The 10,948-nt window shown below is 64.9% G+C and overlaps 1 protein-coding gene across 3 annotated transcripts in view; it reads left to right on the top strand.

Moving 5' to 3' along the window:
• Window positions 1-8,376: 8,376 nt before the first annotated feature.
• The window catches only part of COL6A2 (collagen type VI alpha 2 chain), a 30,164-nt gene continuing 27,592 nt past the window's right edge, over window positions 8,377-10,948 (top strand). For 2 of the 3 annotated variants that reach the window (XM_051818413.3, XM_051818415.3), the window contains exon 1: window positions 8,377-8,514. The gene's annotated coding sequence lies outside the window, so the exon portion shown is untranslated. The remainder of the gene's footprint in view (window positions 8,515-10,948) is intronic. The other variant, XM_051818414.3, reaches the window with a different exon arrangement.

The following is a 10,948-nucleotide window of genomic DNA, read 5'->3' as shown; positions in this document are numbered from 1 at the left end:
GGCCGAGCGGGGACTCCCTTCCGGCTCTTTCAAAGAATTCGCTTCCCAACTGTGAGCGCTGATATCCCAGTCCCTGATGAGATCCAGCAAAGCTCAGCTCCCTGGGGACTCGTCACTCGGCCGGCACGCCGTCACTGCACCTGCAGGCAGTGTCCCAAGGCGCTGACCACTGAGAGTTCACGGCGCTGCTTGGACCCGCGGAATGGCGAGGCTGGAGGGTGTCACGCCTCCTCCCGGCGGCACCAGGAGAACCACCGCTGAGGTGACCTGTGGCTCTTGCCCTGGCCGCAGCTGTCAGCCCATGCATCCCCCCGGGCTTCCAGACTGCTCCAGGGACCCTCTGGGTGTCAGGGTTTCTTCTGACAGCTTTGTGAGATGGGTCAGTGAGGACAACCTCAGAGAATTTGCAAGCGGCATCTCCGCTAACCCCGTAAGGAGTCAGGACTCGGCCCTACAGCAGCGTCCAGCTCGCTCCTCGGGCACAAACTGAAGGCTTCACGCAAACTTGGGCTGATGGACACCGTGATGGACCTGGTTCCTTAGGGCCTGGGAGCTTGCGCCACCACAGTGCACACAAACTTACATATGGCAGAACCTGGCTTGGCCTGTGCGCCTTGTCGGGCACGGTGAGGGGGGCGCCCCACGGAGCGCGGACCCTCGGGAGAAACGCGGGGGTCCCAGTGCTCTTTTCTCCTTAGCACCCGGGTGTCCTCACGGGCGCGCGTCCTGGCCCACCTCTGCCAGCTGCCGGCTCACGGCCAGGAAGCAGCCTTTCTCAAGGCCGGATTCTTGCCTGCAGAGACGCTGTTCCAAGCTGAGGGCTGATGAGAAACGAAGAAAGCACCTGCTGAAGCTGGCGCGGACAGCGCATAAAGGGCAAGGTGGCCCGGCCCTCGCACCCTCCCTAAGCAGTGCTGGCCCGGCACTCTAGAAGCACAGCGCATAAAGGGCAAGGTGGCCCGGCCCTCGGCGCCCCAGGGGCACTGCCCCAGCCGCACCCTCCCTAAGCGGTGCTGGCCCCGGCACTCTAGAAGCACAGCACGTAAAGGGCAAGGTGGCCCGGCCCTCGCACCCTCCCTAAGCGGTGCTGGCCCGGCACTCTAGAAGCACAGCGCATAAAGGGCAAGGTGGCCCGGCCCTCGGTGCCCTCCCTAAGCGGTGCTGGCCCCGGCACTCGTCTCTAGAAGCAGGGAAAAGGGACAGCATGAGCCCACAAAAGGTTGCTGCTGTCTGTCTCCTTGCCATGTGCCCACTCTCGCTCGCTCGCTCTCCCCCTCTCCCTCCCTCCCTTTCTCTCTCTCTCCCTCTCTCTCCCTCCCTCCCTGCCTCCCTTTATCTCTCCCTCCCTCCCTCTCTCTCTCCCTCTCCTCCCCTCCCTCTCCCCCTCCCTCCCTCTTTCCTTCCCTCTCTCTCTTCCCTTTCCCTCTCTCTCCCCCTCTCTTTCTGTCTCCCTCTCTCTCTCCTTCATTCTCTCTCTCCCTCTTCCTCTCTCCCTCTTTCTCTCCCTCCCTCCCTCCCTCTCTCCCCCCTCCCTCCCTCTCCCTCCCTCCCTTTCTCTCTCTCTCCTTCCCTCCCTCCCTCTTTTCCCCTCCCTCCCTCTCTCCCCCCTCCCTCCCTCTCTCTCCCTCTCCCTCTCTCCGTTTCTCTCTCTCCCTCCATCCTTCCCTCCCTCTCTCTCTCCTGTTTGGGCAGCTGTGGTAGAAGCACAGGGGCAGAAGCCCTGCCATGCCCTTGAGTGACATGGAGACCTGTCCCCAACTGCGCAGCCAGGGCTCGGAGGGAGGCCTGAACACCAGGCTGCAGTCTGTGGTCTCATCTGAACCTTGCACAACCAACAGGCATCGTCTAGCGGTGTTACAACAGGTTAACATCCAGCAGCAGTAACATTTAAAATCAGTAAAGCCTAAAAGGCGATGAGCAGTGAGTGTGAGCGCATGGCTGACTGGGAGGATGCTCGGCGGGTGGGCATGAGGGAGGTCAGAGGGGGGAAGCCACCTGGGCCACAGAGGTCAGAGGGGGGAAGCACCTGGGCCACAGAGGGCAGGGGGGGAGCCACCTGGGCCACAGAGGGCAGAGGGAGGAAGCACCTGGGCCACAGAGGGCGGGGGGGGGGGAGCCACCTGGGCCACAGAGGGCAAGGGGGGGAGCCATCTGGGCCACAGAGGGCAGGGGGGGAGCCACCTGGGCCACAGAAGGCAGAGGGAGGAAGTACCTGGGCCACAGAGGTCAGAGGGAGGAAGCACCTGGGCCACAGAGGGCAGGGGGGGAACCACCTGGGCCACAGAGGGCGGGGGGGAGGCACCTGGGCCACAGAGGGCGGGGGGGAGGCACCTGGGCCACAGAGGGCAGAGGGAGGAAGTACCTGGGCCACAGAGGGCAGAGGGAGGAAGCACCTGGGCCACAGAGGGCAGAGGGAGGAAGCACCTGGGCCACAGAGGGCAGGGGGGGAGCCACCTGGGCCACAGAGGGCGGGGGGGGAGCCACCTGGGCCACAGAGGGCAGAGGGGGGAGCCACCTGGGCCACAGAGGTCAGAGTGGGGAAGCCACCCGGGCCACCCTCGTAGAGCTATGTGCACCGATAGCTCACCCCCATGGCTGTGCCTCTTATCTTCAGTTGCACACGTGACCTATAAATGGAGTCTGTGTCGCTCTGTGACCCAAGTCCTGAATGGCCAGCCTCAGCCGTGGGCAGAGCATGGTGGGAACAGATGAAAGTGGCAGGGATACTGAAGGGACATGGTGTTGGTGTTGATGGTGACAATGCTGGGGAGAGGTGTGATGGAGACCAGTGTGGTGTGGTGACGGCTGTGCCTGAGAGGGTGCTGGTGATGGTGATGATGGTGATGAGCAGTGGGTGTGGTGATAATGATGATGGTGGTGGTGATGGTGATGGTGGCAGTGAGTGACGATGTGGGGGAGAGGTGTGGTGGTGACCAGTGTGGTGTGGTGATGGCTGTGCATCTGAAGGTAGTGATGGTGGTAGTGGGTGGGTGACAATGGTGATGGTGGTGATGGTGGCAGTGGGTGTGGTGATGATGATGGTGGTGGTGATGGTGATGGTGGCAGTGAGTGACGATGTGGGGGAGAGGTGTGGTGGTAGCCAGTGTGGTGTGGTGACAGCTGTGCCTGAGAGGGTGCTGGTGATGGTGATGATGGTGATGAGCAGTGGGTGTGGTGACGATGTGGGGGAGAGGTGTGGTGGTGGCCAGTGTGGTGTGGTGACGGCTGTGCATCTGAAGGTGGTGGTGGTGGTGGCAGCTGCTCTACACCTCTCCCTCCGTCACCATCACAGAAAGACAGAATGTCCTTCAGTGTGGTTCCAGGTCTTTGAGAATGTGGGATGCCTTTGGAATTACAAGCACCTTCAAGGACCCAACCAAACAAGTGGGCCGTGCTCCCTGGAAACCATGCCAGGCTTAGCCCAGACTTTGGGGGCCTGCCCTCTGGGTGGACCCTGGCTGTGCGGCTGGCATGGCCTCATCCCAAGCAGGCCAGGCTGGCCCCCGTTTAGGCGGAGCAGCGGGTGGCAGGACGTGCCAGGGACTCCGCTCAGTGAGCCCGGCCAGAGGAGAGGCAGCGGTGGCCGAGGCACAAATGCGCTGGTATTTTGCAATCCTCAGGCAGTTTGGAAACTCTCAGAGGCGGGGGAGGGAAAATACCACTGGACAGGAAGTTAAGACCCGGGCTTTTCCTCCCACCCTGCCCCCTCCCTCCACCCAGGCGGGACCCCCAGACCCGCAGGCAGTGTCCCCTCTCTGGGAAATGACCCTTCCACCCAAGGCCGGACACTGGGGCCACAAAGGACCCCGTGGTTGCTGGAGGCTGGCGTCTGCAGGAACTTTCCCGAGGCAGCAGCCCTCTCCCGGCCGCCCATGTCCCCGACCTGCCACCCCGATGTCCTTGCCCAGAGAAATGTAAACAGTCATCCACGCCACACTCACAGCTCTGGCACTGTCATAAAACTGAAAGACAAAGACACAAGTGTCCAGCAACCAAGACCTCGGGGAGAGACGGTCAGAAAAATGAGGTGGCTGGGGGTTGAAAGCCTAAACCCAAGGCTCTGAGCCCCGCCCTGTGACGCACGCTGACTCCTGGGGGTGCGGAGGGAGGGTTGTCACCATTTTCCGAGCCGCCCCAGGAGAGGGCCGGGAGCTGGGGGTGGGGCGAGAGCACCCTTTGGGTCAACTCCAAGAGCGCACTCCAGGCACCCACATCCAGACATGGGAAGGCCACAGAGACTTCTCCCCACTGTCCCACGGGGCCTCCCACGGCCTGAGACGCTGTAGGCAGGACCCCTCGTCCACCCTGTGGTGCTGAGTTACCCACCAGCCTTCTGCACGGCCCCCTCTTACCCCCTCCCCCAAAACAAGACTGAAGGCAGCAGAAACACAGCAGTCACATGACCACGGCCCTGCCCTGCTAGTCGGCGCTACCGCCCCGGGTCTTGCCCCGCAGCGAGGCCAGGCGGCCAACCCCACAGGGCCCGAGTGGGATGGTGCCCAGAAGATAGGGCGGACTGCAGTGGCTGGAGCTGAGGGGGCTGCAGGGTCTGGAAGATAAGCACCACCCACGGCAGCCTGGAATGGACGAGGACAGGGTTGCGCTCAGAGCCAGTGCTCGAGAGACACACAGAGGACACCTGCCCACGCCCCGGGGCAGGAAAGGCCGGGCCGGACGCTCCGAGGCTGTCTCTGCAGAGCCTGCCTGGGTTTTCCGGAGAACGGAGTTCCAGTCCCGCCGCTGCACGCCTCAGGGGACCCCACGTACCACCTGGGGCCATGGAACCTGCTGCCTCTTGCAACCCCAGCCTGGGCCCACTCTGCCAGGCGCTGCCCCACAGACACGAGGGACAGGAGCAGCGTCCTCACCCTCAGCCTCACAAGGCCAGCCGCACAGGCTTGGGCAGGTGACCCAGGCCCTGGCCTCCGTTCCTGCACAGACCTGGGCAGGCTTTAGGAGGCCAATCAGGAGTCCACGACCACCCACCTGCTGGCCCCTGTGGGCTGAGCCGCCGGGTGCGACTGCCGCCATCGTGACCACTGAGAGACAAGCAGAAACCGGACACGCAGGGCCCAATGCCGACAGCTGTTACCCAGACCCCCAGGGGAGCCACAGGGCAGCCGGGGCAGGGGCCCACCAAGACCCCAAAGCAAGCTCCCAGCCTCCCCTGCAGGAACCCCAAGGTGCCGACACGGGCAGCCTCTGAGGGCAGCACCCTCCCCCACCTTGCTGGGCAGCCAGAGCAGAGCTGACCCGGTCTCTGCACACCAGACCTCCAGCTCCATGGGCCTGGGCCACAGGGCCACTCCACGGGAACTCGGGCTCCTGGCCACTGGAAGCCACAGGCCGTGTGGCAAGTGGACTGCACTGGCTCCAGAACTAGAAAGGCGGGGGTGCAACGCAGCAGCCTGTCCCTTGTTCTGGTGGGAAGCCCAGCACAGCCCTGACCTGGGTCCCTGGGTTCTCCCAGAGCTCACCTCCTGCCTCACGGGGCCTCGGCACCCCAGCTTCCTCCTCCCCTTCCCGCCCCGTGGGATGTCCAGGTGGTCAGGGCAGGCTGCGTCGGGACAGGGGCGGGTCAGCATGACCCCGGTGTGGCCGTGTGAGTGCTGCTGTCCCTCCCGCTCCTCTTCCCCCGCTGCAATGGAAAACAAAGCAAGGGCTGTGAAAGGCCTCCCGGTCTGCTGCAGCGGGGGTGCCACATCCAACCCCGCAGCGCAACGGGGCCACCACCAGGGGAGCCCGAGTGCTCTCCAGGGCCCCACCCCTGCCCCCAGGCTGAGCACTGCCGCGGGTCACCGCCTTGGCCGTGGAGGGGCACCAGGTACCTCACACTCACTGCCCCCACGTGTGGGGGTGGCCTGCTGGCCCAGGTCCTCCATAGCCAAGACCTCGGCCTCGACCCCTTCGTTAGCTGCCCCAGCGGCAGGCGAGGGAGACACGCTGAGGCGCTAGGAATCAGTGGCCACTGGGGTCCTGTGCCCAGCTGTCCTCGTGGTGCCCGGGCTGCCTCTTTCCCCAGCTCTAGGACCCAACAGGACGCGTGCCACAGGGCCCTCCCTCCTGAGACCCGGCCGCCTCTGCCATCGGGGTTCCGGACGGGAAAACAAGGGAGCAAAGGGCTGGGCTGCTGTGTAGGCCCTGCCCTCAGCCAGGGCGGCAGTGCCGTGTCCGCCGTGCCCAGCACCAGCCCCACGGCAGAGTCTGCGCCGACCTAAAGTCCTCGCCACGGAGTTGAAGCCCGTTCTGCGAAGGCAGCCGCTAGTCTGTGCTCGTCCAGTCTCCAACTGCGTCCGGACAAAGCGCCCTCAGAACCCAGGCCCGTGGGTCCCGGCTCCTGCAGGTCCTGCCCATCGCTCTCGCCGCTCGTGGGGTACACGACCACCCTCCCCCCTGAGCAGGTCCAGCAGGTCCCAGCCGAGCGGCCCTGGACTTCCCCGAGTCACTGGCTGGGTGGGGCTAGGATGGCCTCCATCAAGGGGCCATCAAGGAAGGAGGACCCCCGCAAGCTCTGAGGGGCCAGGGTCTGCACAGCCGCCTCCTGGGCTTCCACGCGACGTCCCAGCCCACGCTCAGGGTCCTGACACTCACTGGACCTGGCCGGGCCCCAGACACGCCTGGGGCAGGGGCTCCTCACTGCCGTCTGTGCAGCCCCAGCCCCTCCAGGTGGGAGGTGGGAGTTCTCTCCAGCTGCCTGAGAGGCCCTCAGGCTCTCACACTGAGCCCCCCGTGGGCTTAACTGCCTCGGCCCCCACCCCTCTGCAGGGCCCTCAGTGCAGCCAGGCAGTGGCCAACCCAGCATCCCCTGCAGCTGACAGGTCACCCTGGCGACGCCCCCAGCGATGGTCCCTGCCTCGCGCTCTCCGCTCCTCCTGCTGTGCTTTGCTGATCGGACCCAAGAAGCAGGCGAGGCAGTGGTGGTAGGAGTGATGAGAGGCGTATGCGGCCCGTGCCTGTGAGGGAGCCAGGGGAGGCAGCCAGATGCCGTGGTGGCCCTCGGCCCAGGGCAACCCCTGCAAAGGAAGGAGGGAGGCAGGGGCTGGTAGGGAGCTGGTGGGAGGGGGAGGGGCTAGTGGGGGACGGGGCTGGTGGGGGGCTGGTGGGAGGGGCTGGTGGGAGGCGGGGGCTGGTGGGGGGCTGGTGGGAGGGGTTTGGTGGGGGTCTCCCTGCTTTCAAGCAGCTGGCCTGGGTCTTCTGTTCACACACAGTTCTGACACACGGGCACACTTAGCCTCAAACATGCACACTCACACCCCAGCCCCCAGCACCCACTCCCACTGGGAAGGCTGCAGGGCAGGACAGGTGTGGCTGGCACTGCCTGGAGAGGGCTGGGCTGTGGACAGTGGAGTGAGCACAGAATGCAGGGGCTCTGGGGCTGGCGCTGTGGCTTAGCAGGTAAAGCCGCCACCTGCAATGCCAGCATCCCATATGGGTGCCAGTTCGAGTCCCAGCTGCTCCACTTCCCATCCAGCTCTCTGCTATGGCCTGGAAAAGCAATAGAAGATGGGCCAAGTGCCTGGGCCCCTGCGTCCATGTGGGAGACCCAGAAGAAGCTCCTGGCTCCTGGCTTTGGATCAGCACAGCTCCAGCCATTGCGGCCAATTGGGGAGTGAACCAGCGGATGGAAGACTTCTCTCCCTCTCTCTCGCTCTCTGCCTCTCCTTCTCTCTCTGTGTAACTCTGACTTTCAGATAAATAATCTTAAAAAGAAAAAAAGAAGGCAGGGGCTCTGAGGATGGGAGCAGACGGGTTCCCCGGCGCAGGGTGCAGGCCTTTGGGGCGCAGGCAGGGGCATTCAGGGACGTCCTGTCCACTGGCTGCGTGGTCCTCTCTCGCTGGGAAGGTGCCGCCCACCACCCTGGGCATGCTGAAGGCTCAGCCATCTCGCAGACCCCACCTGGGCGCCTCACCATGGACAGACCGCGGGCAGGCCCAGCCGGGCCCACGTCAGATTTGCAAAGCTCCTCCTGTGCAGAGCAGCCCCATGCTAGGCTGTCCGGACCCCGGCCCTGGCCCAGCCCTGCTGCACCCCCACCTCCAGGGAAAGCCCTGCGGGGAGCCGGGACACCAGCCCCAGCAGCACCCGAGGCTCGGACTGTCCGGGCCGCCCTCAGCCTCCCCACAGGCGCCTTCATCGGCCCCGTGCCCACGGCCAGGGGCGCACAGCGGGGCGCGTCCCGCAGCCAGCGCGGACTCAGCCTCCCGCGCCGGCCTAAGCAAGGGCCGCTGGGCCCGGAGACCGGGAGACGCGCCCGTCCGGCCTGGGTGCGGGGCGCGGTCCTCCCAGCGCGGCCCGGGAGGAGGGGCGGGGGTCCCGGCGGGGTCCGACTAGGCGCGCCCGAGCGTCCGCGGGCCCGCAGCGCCCCCCGGTGGCCGCGTGGCTCGGCGCTCCGAGGCGGGCGGGGCCGGGGTATAAAGCGCGCGGCCCCGCCCGCCGTGCCCTCCCGCCGCCGCGTCTCGCCGTCGGCACCGCAGCCTCCGCGGACCTGTGCAGCGACGGCGCCGCGCCGACCGGTGAGCGGCCCCCCGGAGGGCGCGCGGGGCCCGGGGCGCGGGCTCCGAGCCAGGGGACGCAGGCTCGGGGTTGCGGGCGCAGCGGGGTGAGCCGGACAGCCCCAGCTGTCCCCAGCGGAGGGGCGTTGACGCCCCTCCGCTGAGCCTTTGGGGGCAGCCTGGCTGGGGAGGGAGCGACCCGTGGCGACCGCGGGGCACCTCCTGCCCACTGAGCGCCGCGGGGGCTCAGTCCCTGTCAGACCTTGGAGTTTGGCTTTCCCTCTGGCCTGGGGGGCATCTTGGGGAGGGGGCGGCTGAGCAGCCTAAGTCGCCCCCTGGGCGCTCCTCTGAGGGAGGGAGTCGCTCTTCTTCCTGCACCCTCAGGGGCAGAGTGAGGGGTGCTCAGAAGGTGAGTGGGAACTCGGGTTGGTGGTGCCCCCACCCGCTGCCCTGCTGGGCCAGGCCCCACACCCACCCTGGCTCTCCTTGAGCCTGTAGTGGAGGCCCTGGGGCAGGGGCCCCACAGGGCAGGGGATGGGCTCTGGGAGGACCCTCCCTGCGAAGCCAGCACTCACCTGGGGGGCCCGAGCCCCACAGCAGGTCTCCCTGGTTTCTGTGGACAAAGTAGTTCTAGCTGGGAGAGACCAGATCAAGCTTATTTAACCAAATCGGCATTCGGCATTTGTGCCGTGCCTGGTCTCACAGAGGCTGGAGGCAGCACAGGCACTGGGGCCGGAGCAGGAAGGCAGGAGGCTGGGACTGGGAGTGGGCCAGGGCGCTGGGGGCACAGGAGGCACGCAAGGACCCAGCATGGGGTCTTGCTGGCCAGTGTCCAGGGCTGCTGCCCCCTCTGCCCATGCGGATCCCAGCAGGTTCCTGGTCAGAGGGAGTGCCTGCCCCAGGCAAGCATGGCCACAGGGGCGGGGCCACTGCAAACACAGGCAGTCTGTTGAGGGGGGTGGGCATGAGGTCTTTGTGTTGTAGGGAGCTGGGGGCGGTCCAAGGCTCCCAAAGCCCAGGATGGGGAGAGATCCGCCGGGCTTCAGCTCGTGAGTGGCTCAGCCCACCCCCCTGGAGTCCAGAGCCAGGTCCCAGGGACAGAAGTGGGCAAGGGTCTGGCGCAGCAGTGAGCTTGGGAGGCCGGTATCGCCTGAGTGCCCGGGCTCGGGTCCCAGCTCCACTCCTGATTCCAGCTTCTGCCGCCTGCGCCTTCTTGCTGGTGCCAACAGGTGATGGCTCGACTTGGGTCCCTGTCACCCACGTGGGAGACTCGGATTGAGTTCCAGCCCGACCCTGGCTGCTGGAGGCGTTTGAGGAGTGAGCCCGTGGATGCAGGCTGGCCGTCTCTGTTTTTCAGATAAATGACAATTTAAAATTTTTTAGAGAACGGGTCATGTAGTTCTTGAGGTTGTTTCTGGAAGAACACAGACGGCAGACTCCTCACACACAGCCCCACGGTCAGAGTCCCTCCTGCGCCTCCTTGGCAGACTGGTGCTGCGGGGGGGCCCCTGGCATGGGTGGTGCTGCTTGGGCCCCTGCCTGGCCCGTGCCCCAGTGTAGAGCACACTACAGAGCAGCAGTCTCGGGAGAGCCAGAGCACCGGGGCACCCCGGCCAAACGGTGGGCCAGCCTGGGGGTACCTGCCGCAGATACAACCTGCTACAGACACACCTGCCGCAGACACACCTACTGCAGACACACCTGGTGCAGACACACCTGCTACAGATACAACCTGCTGCAGGTACACACCTGCCGCAGACACACCTACTGCAGACACACCTGGTGCAGACACACCTGGTGCAGATAGACGTGGTGCAGATACACCTACTACAGATACACACCTGCCACAGACACACGTGCTGCAGATACACACCTGGTACACACACACCTGCTACAGGTACACCTACTACAGACACACCTACTGCAGACACACCTGCTGCAGGTACACACCTGCTACAGATACACCTGCCGCAGACACACCTGCTACAGATACACCTGCTACAGACACACCTGCTACAGACACACCTGCTGCAGACACACCTACTGCAGACACACCTGCCGCAGACACACCTGCTACAGATATACCTACTACAGACACACCTACTGCAGACACACCTGCTACAGATACACACCTGCTACAGACACACCTGCTACAGATACACACCTGCTACAGACACACCTGCTACAGATACACACCTGCTACAGACACACCTGCTGCAGACACACCTACTGCAGACACACCTGCCGCAGACACACCTGCTACAGATATACCTACTACAGACACACCTACTGCAGACACACCTGGTGCAGACACACCTACTGCCGACACACCTGGTGCAGATACACCTGGTGCAGACACACCTGGTGCAGATACACCTGCCGCAGACACACCTGGTGCAGACACACCTGCCGCAGACACACCTACTGCAGACACACCTACTGCAGATACACCTGC

The sequence above is a fragment of the Oryctolagus cuniculus genome, chromosome 4 (assembly GCF_051225735.1).
Source record: "Oryctolagus cuniculus isolate XC-2025 breed Fujian yellow rabbit chromosome 4, ASM5122573v1, whole genome shotgun sequence".
Taxonomy (NCBI): domain Eukaryota; kingdom Metazoa; phylum Chordata; class Mammalia; order Lagomorpha; family Leporidae; genus Oryctolagus; species Oryctolagus cuniculus.
Note: the sequence above shows the minus strand (reverse complement) of the source record. Positions and strands in the feature narration are given on the sequence as shown.